Here is an 18010-nt window from a genome sequence, read left to right as displayed (position 1 = left end):
TTGGGAAGCAACCAGCAGCCTTCACGCCCATTCGGAAGGCTGCTTCGGGGATGCAGGACCCTCACGCGCGGCCCTTTTCGGGCCTAGCGTGGACAAGCAGGTACAGCCAATCTGACAACAGGGCCCGCGACACTAGGGGCGTGGCTAGACCCAAGCCCGGGCCGGGAAGAGGGGCGGGGCTGATGCAAGGGGACCTGACCACCAGTTAAATGGCTGCTGCCGGGGTTCCCAGGCTCAACCAAGTTCGTCTTCTGGGAAGCAACCAGCAGTCTTCACGCACACTCAGAATGCTGCTTCGGGGTGGCTGGACCCCCACGCGCGGCCCTTTTCGGGCCTGGCATGGACAAGCAGGTACAGCCAATCTGAACCCCGAGCTTGGTACGCCAGGGGCGTGGCTAGACCCTAGCCCGGGCCGGAAAAAGGGGCGGGGCTGAAGCTCGGGCATATGACCCCCGGCAACATGGATGCTGCCGAGCTCCACAGGCTCAACCGAGTTCGTCTCCTGGGAAGCAACCAGTAGGCTGTACCCCCACGCGTGGCCCTTTTTAGGCCTCGCATGGCGGAGCACGTACAGCCAATTCAAAAACGGGCTCGTGGCGCTAGGGGCATGGCTAAGCCCAAGCCTGGGCCGGGCAGAGGGGCGGGGCTGACGCGTGGGGACCTGACCCCAGCAGTGGCTGCCGGGGTCCCCAAGCCAAACCAACCTCAACTCCAGGGAAGCAATCAGCAGCCTTCATGCCCACTTGGAAGGATGCTTCTGGGCTCCTGCGCCACACGCGTGGCCCTTTTAGGGCTTAGCGTGGACGAACAGGTACAGCCAATCCGACCCCCGGGCCTGGGATGCTAGGGGTGTGGCTAGACCCTAGCCCGAGCCGGGAAGAGGGGCGGGGCTGACGATCAAGTATGTGACGCCCGGCTACATGGATGCTACATGGGTCCACAGGCTCAACCAAGTTCGTCTACTGGGAAGCAACCAGCAGTATTCACGCCCATTCGGAAGGCTACTTCTGGGTGGCTGGGCCCAAACGCGTGGCCCTTTTCGGGCTTAGCGTGGACGAGCAGATACAGCTCATCCGACCCCCGGGACAGGGACGTGAGGGGCGTGGCTAGACCCAAGCCCAGGCAGGGAAGATTGGCGGGTTGAAGCTCGATGAAGTGATTCCCCCAGCAACATGGTGGCTGCTGGGGTCCAAAGCCCAACCAAGCTCGTCTCCTGGGAAGCAACCAGCAGCCTTCACACCCACTCGGAAGGCTGCTTTGTGGAGGCTGGACCCCCCACGCGTGGCCCTTTTCGGGCCTGGCGTGGACGAGCAGCTACAGCCAATCCGAATCCCGAGTCAGGGACGCCAGGGACGTGGCTAGACCCTAGCCCGGGCTAGGCAGAGGGCTGGGGCTGACGCGCGGGGACGTGACCACCAGCAACGTGGCTGCTGCTGGGGTCCCCAGGCTCGGCCAATTTCTTCTCCTGGGAAGCAACCAGCAGCCTTCACGCCCAGTCTGAAGGCTGCTTCGGGGAGGCTGCACCCCCCACGCGTGGACCTTTTCGGGCCTGGCATGGTCATGCAGGTACAGCTCATCCGACACCAGGGCTGGTGGTGCTAGGGGCGTGGCTAAGCCCAAGCCCGGGCCGGGTAGAAGGGTGGCGCTGACGAGTGGGGACCTGACCCACAGCAGTGTAGCTAACGGTGTCCCCAAGCCCAACCAAGCTCGTTCCCTGGGAAGAAACCAGCTGCCTTCACGCCCCCTCAGAGGGCTGCTTTGGGGAGGCTAGACCCCCCACGCGTGGCCAATTTCAGGCCTGGCGTGGTTGTTCAGGTACAGCTCATCAGTCCTCCGGGCTGGTGGCACTAGGGGCGTGGCTAGAACCAAGCACAGGCCAGGCAGAGGGGCGGGGCTGACGCTCGGGGACGTGACCCCGGCAGCAGGCTGCTGCCTGGGTCTCCAGGCTTGGCCAAGTGCATCTTCTGGGAAGCAACCAGCAGTCTCCACGCACACTTGGAAGGTTGTTTCAGGGAGGCTGGACCACCCACGCGTGGCCCTTTTCGGGCCTGACTTGGTCGTGCAGGTACAGCTCATTAGACACACGAGCTGGTGGCGCTAGGGGCATTGCTAAGCCCAAGCCCGGGCCTGGCAGAGGGGCGGGGCTGATGCGTGGGGACCTGACCCCCGGAATTGTGGCTGCCGGGGTCCTTAAGCCCAACCAAGCCCAAACAAGCCCAACCAAGCAACATGGATGCTGCCGGGGTCCCCAGAATCAACCAAGTTCGTCTCCTGGGAAGCAACCAGCACTCTTCACACCCACTCGGAAGGCTACTTCGGGGATGCTGGACCCCCACGCGTGGCCCTTTTCAGGCCTCGCGTGGACAAGCAGGTACAGTCAACCCGACCCCCTGGCCTGGCACGCTTGGGGCGTGGCTAAGCCAGGGCCGGGCAGAGTGAAGGGGCTGATGCGTGGGGACCTGAACCCCAGCAGTGGCTACCGGGGTACCCAAGCCCAACCAAGCTCGTCTCCTGGGAAGCAACCAGCAGCATTCACGCCCACTCAGAAGGCTGATTCGGTTAGGCTGGAACTTCCACACGTGGCCCTTTTCGGGCTTGGCGTGGACGAGCAGGTATAGCCATCCGAACCCCGGGCCAGGGACGCTAGGTGCGTGGCTAGACACAAGCCCACGCCAGGAAGAGGGGCAGGGCTGATATGCGGGGACCTGACCCCCGGCAACAGGCCTGCCGCCAAGGTCCCCAGGCTCGGCCAAGCTCGTCTCCTGGGAAGCAACCAGCAGCCTTCACGCCCACTCTGAAGGCTGTATCGGAGAGGCTGGACACCCACGCACGTGCCCCTTTTCGGGCCTCGCGTGGTCGTGCAGGTACAGCTCATCTCACCCCCGGGCTGGTGGCGCTACGGGGGTGGCTAGACCCAAGCCCTGGCTGGGCAGAGGGGCGGGGCTGACAGTCGGAGACGTGACCTATGGCAACATGGGTGCTGCCAGGGTTACCAGGCTCGGCCAAGCTCGTCTCTTGGGAAGCAACCAGCAGCCTTCACGCCCATTCGGAAGGCTGCTTCGGGGATGCAGGACCCTCACGCGCGGCCCTTTTCGGGCCTAGCGTGGACAAGCAGGTACAGCCAATCTGACAACAGGGCCCGCGACACTAGGGGCGTGGCTAGACCCAAGCCCGGGCCGGGAAGAGGGGCGGGGCTGATGCAAGGGGACCTGACCACCAGTTAAATGGCTGCTGCCGGGGTTCCCAGGCTCAACCAAGTTCGTCTTCTGGGAAGCAACCAGCAGTCTTCACGCACACTCAGAATGCTGCTTCGGGGTGGCTGGACCCCCACGCGCGGCCCTTTTCGGGCCTGGCATGGACAAGCAGGTACAGCCAATCTGAACCCCGAGCTTGGTACGCCAGGGGCGTGGCTAGACCCTAGCCCGGGCCGGAAAAAGGGGCGGGGCTGAAGCTCGGGCATATGACCCCCGGCAACATGGATGCTGCCGAGCTCCACAGGCTCAACCGAGTTCGTCTCCTGGGAAGCAACCAGTAGGCTGTACCCCCACGCGTGGCCCTTTTTAGGCCTCGCATGGCGGAGCACGTACAGCCAATTCAAAAACGGGCTCGTGGCGCTAGGGGCATGGCTAAGCCCAAGCCTGGGCCGGGCAGAGGGGCGGGGCTGACGCGTGGGGACCTGACCCCAGCAGTGGCTGCCGGGGTCCCCAAGCCAAACCAACCTCAACTCCAGGGAAGCAATCAGCAGCCTTCATGCCCACTTGGAAGGATGCTTCTGGGCTCCTGCGCCACACGCGTGGCCCTTTTAGGGCTTAGCGTGGACGAACAGGTACAGCCAATCCGACCCCCGGGCCTGGGATGCTAGGGGTGTGGCTAGACCCTAGCCCGAGCCGGGAAGAGGGGCGGGGCTGACGATCAAGTATGTGACGCCCGGCTACATGGATGCTACATGGGTCCACAGGCTCAACCAAGTTCGTCTACTGGGAAGCAACCAGCAGTATTCACGCCCATTCGGAAGGCTACTTCTGGGTGGCTGGGCCCAAACGCGTGGCCCTTTTCGGGCTTAGCGTGGACGAGCAGATACAGCTCATCCGACCCCCGGGACAGGGACGTGAGGGGCGTGGCTAGACCCAAGCCCAGGCAGGGAAGATTGGCGGGTTGAAGCTCGATGAAGTGATTCCCCCAGCAACATGGTGGCTGCTGGGGTCCAAAGCCCAACCAAGCTCGTCTCCTGGGAAGCAACCAGCAGCCTTCACACCCACTCGGAAGGCTGCTTTGTGGAGGCTGGACCCCCCACGCGTGGCCCTTTTCGGGCCTGGCGTGGACGAGCAGCTACAGCCAATCCGAATCCCGAGTCAGGGACGCCAGGGACGTGGCTAGACCCTAGCCCGGGCTAGGCAGAGGGCTGGGGCTGACGCGCGGGGACGTGACCACCAGCAACGTGGCTGCTGCTGGGGTCCCCAGGCTCGGCCAATTTCTTCTCCTGGGAAGCAACCAGCAGCCTTCACGCCCAGTCTGAAGGCTGCTTCGGGGAGGCTGCACCCCCCACGCGTGGACCTTTTCGGGCCTGGCATGGTCATGCAGGTACAGCTCATCCGACACCAGGGCTGGTGGTGCTAGGGGCGTGGCTAAGCCCAAGCCCGGGCGGGGTAGAAGGGTGGCGCTGACGAGTGGGGACCTGACCCACAGCAGTGTAGCTAACGGTGTCCCCAAGCCCAACCAAGCTCGTTCCCTGGGAAGAAACCAGCTGCCTTCACGCCCCCTCAGAGGGCTGCTTTGGGGAGGCTAGACCCCCCACGCGTGGCCAATTTCAGGCCTGGCGTGGTTGTTCAGGTACAGCTCATCAGTCCTCCGGGCTGGTGGCACTAGGGGCGTGGCTAGAACCAAGCACAGGCCAGGCAGAGGGGCGGGGCTGACGCTCGGGGACGTGACCCCGGCAGCAGGCTGCTGCCTGGGTCTCCAGGCTTGGCCAAGTGCATCTTCTGGGAAGCAACCAGCAGTCTCCACGCACACTTGGAAGGTTGTTTCAGGGAGGCTGGACCACCCACGCGTGGCCCTTTTCGGGCCTGACTTGGTCGTGCAGGTACAGCTCATTAGACACACGAGCTGGTGGCGCTAGGGGCATTGCTAAGCCCAAGCCCGGGCCTGGCAGAGGGGCGGGGCTGATGCGTGGGGACCTGACCCCCGGAATTGTGGCTGCCAGGGTCCTTAAGCCCAACCAAGCCCAAACAAGCCCAACCAAGCAACATGGATGCTGCCGGGGTCCCCAGAATCAACCAAGTTCGTCTCCTGGGAAGCAACCAGCACTCTTCACACCCACTCGGAAGGCTACTTCGGGGATGCTGGACCCCCACGCGTGGCCCTTTTCAGGCCTCGCGTGGACAAGCAGGTACAGTCAATCCGACCCCCTGGCCTGGCACGCTTGGGGCGTGGCTAAGCCAGGGCCGGGCAGAGTGAAGGGGCTGATGCGTGGGGACCTGAACCCCAGCAGTGGCTACCGGGGTACCCAAGCCCAACCAAGCTCGTCTCCTGGGAAGCAACCAGCAGCATTCACGCCCAATCAGAAGGCTGATTCGGTTAGGCTGGAACTTCCACACGTGGCCCTTTTCGGGCTTGGCGTGGACGAGCAGGTATAGCCATCCGAACCCCGGGCCAGGGACGCTAGGTGCGTGGCTAGACACAAGCCCACGCCAGGAAGAGGGGCAGGGCTGATATGCGGGGACCTGACCCCCGGCAACAGGCCTGCCGCCAAGGTCCCCAGGCTCAACCAAGCTCGTCTCCTGGGAAGCAACCAGCAGTCTTCACGCCCATTCAGAAGGCTGCTTCAGGGAGGATGGACCCCCCACGCGCGGCCCTTTTTGGGCTTAGCTTGGACAAGCAGGTACAGCCAATCCGACCCCCGGGCCTGGGACGATAGGGGCGTGGCTAGACACTAGCCCGGGCCAGGAAAAGGGGCGGGCTGACGCTCGGGGCCGTGACCGCCAGCAAATGGCTGCTGCCGGGGTCCCCAGGCTCAATCAAGTTCGTCTCCTGGGAAACAACCAGTAGTCTTCACGCACACTCAGAAGGCTGCTTCTGGGCGGCTGGGTCCACACGCCTGGCCTTTTCAAGCTCAGCATGGACGAGCAGGTACAGCCAATCCGACCCCCGGGCTTGGGACGCCAGGGGCGTGGCTAGACACAAGCCAGGGCAAGGAAGTGGGGCGAGGCTGACGCTCGGGTACGTGACCCCCGGTAACGTGGATGCTGTCGGGGTCCACAGGCTCAACCAAGTTCGTCTCCTGGGAAGCAACCAGCAGTCTTCACGCCCACTCGGAAGGCTGCTTTGTGGAGGCTGGACCCCCACGCGTGGCCCTATTCGGGCCTGGTGTGGACGAGAAGTACAGCCAAGCCTAACCACGATTCAGGGACGCTAGGGGCGTGGCTAGACCCAAGCCCGGGGCGGGCAGAGGGGCGCGGCTGACGCACGGGGACCTGACCCCTGGCAGTGTGGCTGCCGGGGTCCCCAAGCCTAACGAAGCACGTTTCTGGAAGCAACCCCCAGGCTTCATGCCCACTCAGAAGGCTGCTTCAGGGAGGATGGACCCCCAGGGCGTGGCCCTTTTCGGGCCTGTCGTGGTCGTGCAGGTACAGCTCATTAGACCCACGAGGTGGTGGCGCTAGGTGCGTTGCTAAGCCCAAGCCCGGGCTGGGCAGAGGGGCGTGGCTGACGCGTTTGGACTTGACCCCGGCAGTGGTTGCCGGGGTCCCCAAGCCCAACCAAGCTCGTCTCCAGAGAAGCAATCAGCAGCCTTCACGCCCACTCAGAAGGCTGCTTCGGGGAGGCTGGCCCACCCACGCGCTGCCCATTCTAGGCCTAGCATGTACGAGCAGGTAATGTAAATCCGACCCCCGGGCCTCGGATGCTACGGGAGTGCCTAGACCCCAGACCGGGCCAGGCAGAGGGGCTGGGCTGACGCGTTGGGATGTGACCCCCGGCAACATGGATACTTCCAGGGTCCACAGGCTCAACCGAGTTAGTCTCTTGGGAAGCAATCAGCAGACTTCACGTCCACTCGGAAGGCTGCTTTGTGGAGGCTGGACCCCCCACGCGTGGCCCTTTTCGAGCCTGGCGATGTAGTGCACGTACAGCCAATCCGACCCCCGGGCTGGTGGGGCTAGGGGCGAGGCTAGACCCAACCCAGGCCAGGAAGAGGGGCTGGGCTGACGCTCGGGGACCTGACACCAGGCAGAGTCGTTGCCGGGGTCCCCAAGCCCAACCAAGCTCGTCTCCTGGGAAGCAACCAGCAGTCTTCACGCCCCTCAGAAGGATGCTTCATGGAGGCTGGACCCCCCACGCGTGGCCAATTTCGGGCCTGGCGTGGTCGTGCAGGTACAACTCATCCGACCCCCAGGCTTGTGGCATTAGGGGCGTGGCTAAGCCCAAGCCTGGGCCGGGCAGAGGGCCAGAGCTGACGTTCGGCAACCTGACCCCCGGCAGTGTGGCGGCCGGGTTCCACAAGCCCAACCAAGCTCGTCTACTGGGAAGCAACCAGCAGCATTTACGCCCACTCTGAAGGCTGCTTCGGGGAGGCTGGACACCCACGCACGTGCCCCTTTTCGGGCCTTGCGTGGTCATGCAGGTACAGCTCATCTCACCCCCGGGCTGGTGGCGCTAGGGGTTTGGCTAGACCCAAGCCCGGGCCGGGAAGACGGTCGGGTCTGACCCACGGGGACCTGACCCCTGGCAGTGTGGCTGCCGGGGTCCCCAAGCCTAACGAAGTACAATTCTGGAAGCAACCCGCAGGCTTCATGCCCACTCAGAAGGCTGCTTCAGGGAGGATGGACCCCCAAGGCGTGGCCCTTTTCGGGACTTGCGTGGACGAGCAGGTAGAGCCAATCCGAACCCCGGGCCAGGGACACGACCAGCGTGGCTAGACCCAAGCCCGGGCAGGGAATAATGGCCTGGCTGACGCTCGGGTATGTGACCCCCAGCAACATGGCTGCTGCTGGGGTCCCCATGCCCAACCAAGCTCATCTCCTGGGAAGCAACCAGCATCCTTCACTCAGCATCCTTCATCCTGCCCACTCAGAAGGCTGCTTTGGTTAGGCTGGACCTTCCACACGTGGCCCTTTTCGGGCCTGGCGTGGACGAGCAGCTACAGCCAATCCGACCCCCGGGCTTGGGACGCTAGGGGCGTGCCTAGACCCTAGCCTGGGCCAGGAAGAGGGGCGGGGCTGACGCTCGGGGACGTGACCCCTGGCAACATGGCTGCTGCTGGGGTCCCCAGGCTCAACCAAGTTCGTCTCCTGGGAAGCAACCAGCAGTCATCACGCCCACTCAGAAGGCTGCTTTTGGGCGGCTGGGTCCACACGCCTGAACTTTTCAGTCCTTGCGTGGACAAGCAGGTACAACCAATAAGAAACCCGGGTCTGGGACGCCAGGGGCGTGGCTAGACCCTAGCCCAGGCCAGGAAGAGGGGCGGGGCTGACGCTCGGGGACGTGACCCCTGGCAACATGGCTGCTGCCAGGGTCCCCCGGCTCGGCCAAGATAGTCTCCTGGGAAGCAACCAGCAGCCTTCACGCCCACTCAGAAGGCTGCTTCCGGGATGATGGACCCCCACGCGCGCGGCCCTTTTCGGGCCTAGCGAGGACAAGCAATACACCCAATCCTAAAAATGGGCCTGGGACGCTAGGGGCGTGGCTAGACCCTAGCCCAGGCCAGGCAGAGGGCCTGGGCTGACACGGCGGGAGGTGACCCCCGGCAACATGGCTGCTGCCAGGGTCCCCAGGCTCGGCCAAGATAGTCTCCTGGGAAGCAACCAGCAGCCTTAACGCCCACATGGAAGGCTGCTTCAGGGAGGCTGGACCCCCCACGCGTGGCCCTTTTCAGGCCGGGCGTGGACAAGCAGGTACAGCTCATCCGACCCCAGGCCTGGTGGCACTACGGGCGTGGCTAGACCCAAGCCAGGCCAGGCAGAAGGGTGGGACTGACGCGTGGGGACTTGACCAAAGCAGTGGCTGCCAGGGTCCCCAAGCCCAACCAAGCTCGTCTCTGGGAAGAAACCAGCTGCCTTCACGCCCCCTCAGAAGGCTTCTTTGGGGAGGCTGGACCACCCCATGCGTGGCCCTTCTCAGGCCTGGCGTGGTTGTTCAGGTACAGCTCATCAGTCCTCCGGGCTGGTGGCACTAGGGGCGTGGCTAGACCCAAGCCCCAGCCAGGCAGAGGGCCGGGGCTGACGCAAGGGGACCTGACCCCTGGCAATGTGGCTGCCCGGGTCCCCAAGCCTAACGAAGCACGTTTCTGGGAAGCAACCCGCAGGCTTCACGGCCATCGGAAGGCTGCTTCAGGGAGGATGGACCCCCATGCGCGGCCATTTTCGGGCCTTGCGTGGACGAGCAGGTACAACCAATCCGAACCCCGTGCCGGGGACGCTAGGGCGTGGCTAGACCCAAGCCGGGGGAGGCTAGAATGGCGGGGCTGACGCTCGATGACATGACCCCCAGCAACATGGCTGCTCCTGGGTGACCCAAGCCCAACCAAGCTCGTTTCCTGGGAAGCCACCAGCAGCCTTCACGCACAATCAGAAGGCTGCTTCGGGGAGGTTGGACACCCCACGAGCTGCCATTTCCAGGCTTAGTGTGTACCAGCAGGTACAGCCAATCCGACCCCCAGGCCTCGGACGCTAGAGGTGTGGCTAGACCTTAGCCAGGGCCGGGAAGAGGGGCGAGGCTGACGCTCGGGGACGTGACCCAAGGCAACATGGATGCTGCCGGGGTCCACAGGCTCAACCAATTTCGTCTCCTGGGAAGCAACCAGCAGCCTTCACGCCCACTTTGAAGGCTGCTTTGGGGAGGCTGGACCCCCCACGCGTGGCCCTTCTCGGGCCTTGCGTGGCTGTTCAGGTACAGCTCATCCGTCCCCCGAGCTGGTGGCACTAGGGGCGTGGCTAGAGCCAAGCCCGGGCTGGGTCGACGGACGGGGCTGACGCTCAGGGACCTGACCCCCAGCAACATGGCTGCCGGGGTCCCCAAGCCCACCCAAGCTCGTCTCCTGAGAATCAACAAGCAGCCTTCACGCCCACTCGGAAGGCTGCTTCGGGGAGTATGGACCCCCCGGACGTGGCCGTTTTCGGGCCTCGCTTTGAGGAGCACATACCGCCAAACCAAAAAACGGCCAGGTGGCGCTAGGGGCGTGGCTAGACCCAAGCCCGGGCCAGGCAAAGGCCCGGGGCTGATGCTCGGGGACCTGACCTCCAGCAGTGTGGCTGCCAGGGTCACCAAGCCCAACCAAGCACGTCTCCTGGGAAGCACCCAGCAGCCTTCACGCCCACTCTGAAGGCTGCTTCGGGGATGCTGGACCCACACGCGAGGCCCTTTTCGGGCAAAGCGTGGACAAGCAGGTACAGCGCTTCCGACCCCCGGCCGAAGGACGCTAGGGGCGTGGCTAGACCCTAGTCCGGGCCTGGAAGAGGGGCGGGGCTGACGCTCGGGTACGTCACCCCCGGCAACATGGATGCTGCCAGGGTCCCCAGGCTCAACCAAGATCGTCTCCTGGGAAGCAAACAGCAGTCTCCACGCCCACTCAGAATGCTGCTTCGGGGTGGCTGGACCCCCACGCGCGGCCCTTTTCGGGCCTGGCGTGGACAAGCAGGTACAGCCAATCCGACCCCCGCACCTGGAATGCCAGGGGCGTGGCTAAGCCCAAGCTAGGGCCGGGCAGAAGGGTGGGGCTGACACGTGGGGACTTGACCCCCAGCAGTGGCTGCCGGGGTCCCCAACCCAACCAAGCTCGTCTTTGGGAAGAAACCAGCTGCCTTCACGCACCCTCAGAAGGCTGCTTTGGTTAGCCTGGACCCCCCCACATGTGGCCCTTCTTGGGCCTGGCATGGTCGAGCAGGTACAGCTCATCTGACCCCCGGGCATGTGGCACTAGGGGCGTGGCTAGAACCAAGCTTGGGCAGGGCAGTGGGGCGAGGCTGACTCATGAGGACCTGACCCCCGGAATTGTGGCTGCCGGGGTCCCCAAGCCCAACCAAACTCGTCTCCTGGGAAGCAACCAGCAGCCTTCATGCCCACTCTGAAGGCTGCTTCGGGGAGGCTGGACCACCCTGTGTGGCCCTTTTCGGGCATCGCGTGGTCGTGCAGGTACAGCTCATACGACCATGGGCTGGTGGCACTAGGGGCGTGGCTAGACCCAAGACCAGGCCGGGTAGAGGGGCTGGGCTGATGCACTGTGACATGACCCCCGGTGTGTGGCTGCCTTGGTCCCCAAGCCAAGCAAAGCTCGTCTCCTGGGAAGCAACCAGCAGTCTTCACGGCCAATGGGAAGGCTGCTTCGGTGCGGCAGGACCACCACGAGCGTCCCTTTTCGGTCCTAGCATAGAGAAGCCGGTACAGCCAATCCGAACCCCAGCCCAGGGGACGCTAGGGGTGTGGCTAGACCCTAGCCCGGGCCGGGAAGAGGGGAGGGGCTGACGCATGTGGACGTTACCCCGGCAACATGCTTGCTGCCGGGGTCCCCAGGCTCAACCGAGTTCGTCTCCAGGGAAGAAACCAGCAGCCTTCACGCCCACTCAGAAGGCTGCTTTGGGGTGGCTAGGCCCACACGCGTGGCCCTTTTCGGGCCTGGCGTGTTCGTGCATTTACAGCTCATTGGACCCCCGGGCTGGTGGCTTTAGGGGCATGGCTAGACCCAAGCCCGGGCTGGGCAGAGGGGTGGGGCTGACGCATGGGGACCTGACGCCCAGCAGTTTGGCTGCCAGGGCACCAATGCCCAACCAAGTTCGTCTCCTGGGAAGCAAACAGCAGCTTTCACGCCCACTCGGAAGGCTGCTTCGGGGATGCTGGACCCCCCATGTGTTGCCCCTTTCGGCCGAAGCTTGGCCCGTTTTGGGCCTAGCGTGGACGAGCAGGTACAGCTCATCCGACCCTAGGCTGGTGCCATTAGGGGCGTGGCTAGACACAAGCCCGGGCCGGGCTGAGGGGCGGGGCTGATGCGTGGGGACCTGACCCCCGGCAGTGTGGCTGCCGGGGTCCCCAAGCCCAACCAAGCTTGTGTCTGGGGAAGCAACGAGCAGCCTTCACGCCCACTCACAAGGCTGATTCAGGGAGGCTTGACCTCCCACGCGTGTCCATTTTCGGTCCTGGCGTTGTTGTGCAGGTACTGCTAATCCGAGCCTTGGGCTGGTGGTGCTATGTGCGTGGCTAGACCCTAGCCCTGGCTGGGCAGAGAGCCGGTGCTGATGCGGAGGGAGGTGACTCCCAGCAACATGGCTGATGCCGGGGATCCAATCCGAACCAAGCACGTATCCAGGGAAGCAACCAGCAGTCTTCACGCCCACTTGGAAGGCTGCTTCGTGGAGGCTGGACCCCCCACGCATGGCCCTTTTCGGGCCTCGTGTGGACGAGCAGGTACATCTCATCAGACCCCCGGGCCGGTGGCACTAGGGGCGTGGCTAGAACCAAGCTCGGGCTGGGCAGAGGTGCGAGGCTGATGAGCGTGGGGACCTGACCCCCAGCAGTGTGGCTGCTGGGGTCCCCAAGCCCCACCAAACTCGTCTCCTGGGAAGCAACCAGCAGCCTTCACGCCCACTCAGAAGGCTGCTTTGGGTAGGCTGGACCCCCATACGCGGCCCTTATACGGCCAGGCGTTGTTGTGCTGGTATAGCCAATCCGACCCCTGGCTGGTGGCACTAGGGGCGTGGCTAAGCCGAAGCCCGTGCAGGGCAGAGTGGCGGGGCTGACACGTGGAGACCTGACCCACGGCAGTGTGGCTGCCAGGGCACCAAGGCCCAACCAAGCTCGTCTCCTGGGAAGCAACCAGCAGGTTTCACGCCCACTCGGAAGCCTGCTTCGGGAATGCTGGACCCCCATGTGTGGCCCGTTTTGGGCCTAGCTTGGACGAGCAGGTACAGCCAATCCGACCCCCGGGCCAGCGACGCTAGGGGTGTGGCTAGATGCAAGCCCGGGCCGGGCAGAGGGGCGGGGCTGACGCATGGGTACCTGACCCCCAACAGTGTGGCTGCAGGGGTCCCCAAGACCAACCAAGCTCGTCTCCTGGGAAGAAACCAGCAGTCTTCACGCCCACTCAGAAGGCTGCTTTGGGGTGGCTGGGCCCACACGCGTGGCCCTTTTCGGGTCTGGCGTGGTCATGCATTTACAGGTCATTGGACCCCCGGGCTGGTGGCTTTAGGGGCATGGCTAGACCCAAGCCCGGGCTGGGCAGAGGGGTGGGGCTGACGCATGGGGACCTAACTCCCAGCAGTGTGGCTGCCAGGGCACCAATGCCCAACCAAGCTCGTCTCCTGGGAAGCAAACAGCAGCTTTCACGCCCACTCGGAAGGCTGCTTCGGGGATGCTGGACCCCCCTGTGTGGCCCGTTTCGGCCGAAGCGTGGCCCTTTTCGGTCCTAGCGTAGACGAGCAGGTACAGCTCATCCGACCCTAGGCTGGTGCCATTAGGGTCGTGGCTAGACACAAGCCCGGGCCGGGCTGAGGGGCGGAGCTGATGCATGGGGACCTGACCCCCAGCAGTGTGGCTGCCGGGGTCCCCAAGCCCAACCAAACTCTTCTCCTGGGAAGCAACCAGCAGTCTTCATGCCCACTCAGAAGGCAGCTTTGGGGAGGCTGGACCGCTACGCGTGGCCCGTTTCCGGCCTAGCGTGGACGAGCAGGTACAGTCAATCCGAACACTGCGCCAGGGACGCCAAGGGCGTGGCTAGACCCAAGCTAGGGCCGGGAAGAGGGGCGGGGCTGATGCTCGGGTATTGACCCCCGTCAACATGGCTGTTGCCTGGGTTCCCAGGCTCTGCCAATTTGGTCTCCTCTTAAGCAACGAGCAGTCTTCACGCCCACTCAGAAGGCTGCTTAGGGGGGGCTGGACCCCCACGCACAGCCCTTTGCGGGCCTCGCGTGGACAAGCACGTACAGCCAATCCAAGCCCTGGGCCGGGGACGCTAGTGACGTGGCTCGACTCAAGCCTGGGCCGGGCAGAGGGGCGGGGCTGATGCTCGGGGACCTGACCCCCAGCAGTGTGGCTGCTGGGGTCCCCAAGCCCAACCAAACTCGTCTCCTGGGAAGCAACCAGCAGTCTTCACTTCCACTCAGAAAGCTGCTTCGGTGCGGCTTGACCCCCCATGCGCAGCCCTTTTCGGGCCTAGCATGGAGGAGCAGGTACAGCCAATCCGACCCCTGGGCCGGGGTTACTAGGGGCTTGGCTAGACCCAAGCCCAGCTGGGAAGAGGGGCGGGGCTGACGCAAGGGGACCTGACCACCAGTTAAATGGCTGCTGCTGGGGTCCCCAGGCTCGGCCAAGTTAGTCTCCTGGGAAGCAACCAGCAGTCTTCACGCCCACTCTGAAGGCTGCTTCGGGGCGACTGGACCCCCACGCGCAGCCCTTTTCGGGCCTAGTGTGGGCGAGCAGGTATAGCCCATCCGACCCCCGGACCGGGGACGCTAGTGGCGTGGCAAGACCCAAGCCCAGGCTGGGAAGAGGGGTGGGGCTGACACGCGGGGACCTGACCCCCAGCAGTGTGCTGCCGGGGTCCCCAAGCCCAACCAAACTCGTCTCCTGGGAAGCAACCAGCAGTCTTCTCGCCCACTCAGAAGGCTGCTTTGGGGCGTCTGGACCTCTACGCGTGGCCCTTTGTGGGCCTAGTGTGGACGTGCAGGTACAGCCAATCCGAGCCCCGGTCCGGAGACACTAGGGGTGTGGCTAGACCCAAGGCCGGGCCAGGAAGATGGGCGGGGATGACACTCGGTGATGTGACCCCCGAAAACATGGCTGCTGCCGGGGTCCCCAGGCTCAACCAGTTTCGTCTCCTGGGAAGCAACCAGCAGTCTTTACACCCACTTGGTAGGCTGCTTCAGGGAGGCTGACCCCCACGTGCGTATCTTTTTGGGCCTAGCGTGGACGAGCAGGTACAGCCAATCCGATCCCTGGCCCAGGGGACGCTAGGGGCGTGGCTAAACCCAAGCCCGGGCCGGGATGGAGGGCCGGTCTGACGCTTGGGGCTTGACTCCCGACAACATGGCTGCTGCTGGGGTCCCCAGCCTTGGCCAAGTTCGTCTCCTGGGAAGCCACCAGCAGCCTTCATGCCCACTCGGAAGGCTGCTTCTGGGAGGCTGGACCCCCCACCCGTGGCCCTTTTTGGGCCTGGCGTTGTGTGCAGGTACAGCTCATCCGACCCCCGGGCTGGTGGCGCTAGGGGCATGGCTAGACCCAAGCCCGGGCCGGGAAGGGGGGCGCAGCTGGCGCTCGGGGACCTGACTCCTGGCAGTGTGGCCGCCCGGCCAGGGAGCCCTGAGAAATTGCTTCTCTGTATGCTGCTGAAGACGGCTTCATGCTGAAGCTGCGGCGTTTTGGGGACAGCAAGCAACCCTAAAGATTTCCAACGGTTGTAAATCTCCCTCAGAGGAATCTGCTGCTATCATGGTTTCACTCCATAAGTTCCGAATGATCATAACTCCCAATATAATGCCAATTCCTTACGATACACAGTAACTGGGTGGGAACACAGAGAAATCTCTCATTTCCCTTGAAAAAGCTGGTAATCTACGTAGTGTAACCTGCAGGAACTGCATAAGTATCTTAAAGTTGATAGATCCAGATCAGCATTAGACAATAGCAAAAGCTACAATGAGACACAGGGGGAATTAGGAACGACCCAAACAGTCTATTAACAAGTGGTCATATGCACAGAATAGGGGAGAACCCCAGAGCGGAACAGAGGGACTGTAGGAGGCTTATCCCCCACCCGTAAGGACTCCCGGACTCCCAAGGTCTTTCAGAACAGACACAAGAACGTCAACGCAACTGCCAAAGAGAACATGGGCATCTGGAATGCCTCCGAAAGCTGTGAACCCAGAGGACAGACACCCCTTCTCTTTGGACCAACTACACGAGATGGAAGAAGCCTGAGTCCTTCCACATAGGAACCAACGACATCAGAACAACAACTAGGAACCACAATCAGTCATCAGAACCAGAAGATCAATAAACTTCCGGCGGGACAGTGGGGGAGGAATCCTCTCCAGTCCTTACCTAGTTCCAGCTCTGGGCCTCCACCCCCTATAATGACCAACAAAGTTCCTCCTAACCCCCCTGCCCCCCTTCATACACACACTCACACACATACACACACACTCATATACACACACTAATAGGATGAGATAACCAAAGAACAATAAAGATAGGTCATCAAGGACTCACTCATGTACTATTAGATGGAACATAAAGAACAAGTACCCATTAGCAAGGTATGAGAGATTTCTCTGCAACACCCCCCAAAATCGTTACACACCTCAATTGAGGAGGTGACATTGAAATAGTTGTAGAAGGTAATCAAGAACTTACATGCAATTTTAACATATTGTCTACTCAATACTATGTCAGACATCTAATGTTTGCCTTGATTTAACCTGTAATTTATGCTTGGTTGATTGTTACTTTTTGAACCTGTCACTGATACTGTCTAAACCCAGAGGTTTTGAAGAATTGAACTTTTTTTTTTAACATATTGTTCACTCAATACTATACCAATTAATCACATAACATTGTATATAGAAGCTGATGTTTTGTTGGGGGTTTTAACTGACTGGAACTTTACTCTGTTAGCTCTACCTTCAGACCAGAGAAGGTCTCCCCAAGAGGCCACTGAACTTATCTGGACAATAAGACATTGGACTTTATGCTAGGTATATGCTTACAATGAAGGAATTTCAACTGAACTTGAAACGCGGTTATGCAGCAAGATGGAGCAATCCACTATGGGAGGAGGGGTGTGGGAGGGGTGGGGGGGGTCTCCCCAGTGCTTGTAAAACTGTATCACATAATACAATGTTAATAATAAAAAAAAAAGAAAAGAAAATAGGATTCTGGGCTCTCTGCCATTGTCCATGACTGCAATAATGGACATATGACTGTGTGGGAGAACGATATTTTAGTATTGATATAGAGAAACTAGGCTGAGGAGGGAGGGGATTGGGGAGGGGATAAGGGAAATACCAGAAGCCTATCGAACTCTATCATAAAATGATAATAGTAATAATAAAATGTAAGAAAATTTTAAAAATTAATAAAGAAAGAAAGTGGCAAGCCAGAGCCTATTGCTGGGTTTTATGCAGGCCAAACTCATGGCACACCAAAGCCCCAGTCTGGGAGTAGGCAGGCTTAATGCTTGAGTTGAGGTCCTAGGCTGGCCATTTAGTGATTATCTAAATTTGCAGGCTGCTAGGGGACAGGCTGGGGCCTTGATCATTCTAGGTAAACTGCACCTGCAGCATGCAAAACACTGATCTGGAAAAGGGCAATCCAAGTACCTTAAGAGTCCTTGTCAGACTGTATCACATTGCGCCAAAATACAGCTCTGGGAATAGCAGAACTAGATTGTAACCCTGGGGCCTCTAGGTAAGTAACGTTCACCTTATTTTACCCATGAGTTTGGCCTGAGAATTGATGGAGAAGCCAACCATGGCCCTTGGCAGGCCAGATATCTGGCAGGTCCTGCTTATGCTGTGGTAACTGTGATTGCATTCACAGGCAGATAACAAGCTCAGACTCACTAGTTGGAGGCCATTTATCTTCTTCCCAATATAATACAGCTTGCCTACTGGTCAGTCATATAACTTCCCCAAGTTTTACTCAATCATCAGGGATTGGAGACTGGTGTCATGTAACTACACCCCCTCCCAGGCTCATGAGAAGTCAGGCAATGGAGGTCACTCTCTCTCCCTGTGGATACAAGATGAAAGTAGAGACAGCTTTCTTCTGCCTTTCCTCTCCTGCCTACTCTAACCATAAATGTTATTTTCTGTGATTTCCTCAATTTCTAAATAAACCTGACAGAAAAAAAATTAGCCAAGTTCTAAAGCATTCTTTGAGTTATATATCTGAGTGGTTGTATTAGTGAGCAGTATATATTTAGTACATATTTGCTTACTAATCTTAAAAAGGTTTCTGGCATAAATATGACAATTTTATTTTCATTTGGGCTACTTTCCAACAAAACATGCATAACAATTTATTACACTTA

The sequence above is a fragment of the Ochotona curzoniae genome, unplaced genomic scaffold (assembly GCF_017591425.1).
Source record: "Ochotona curzoniae isolate NIBS_2020 unplaced genomic scaffold, NIBS_Ocur_1.0 scaffold_3835, whole genome shotgun sequence".
NCBI lineage: Eukaryota > Metazoa > Chordata > Mammalia > Lagomorpha > Ochotonidae > Ochotona > Ochotona curzoniae.
Note: the sequence above shows the minus strand (reverse complement) of the source record.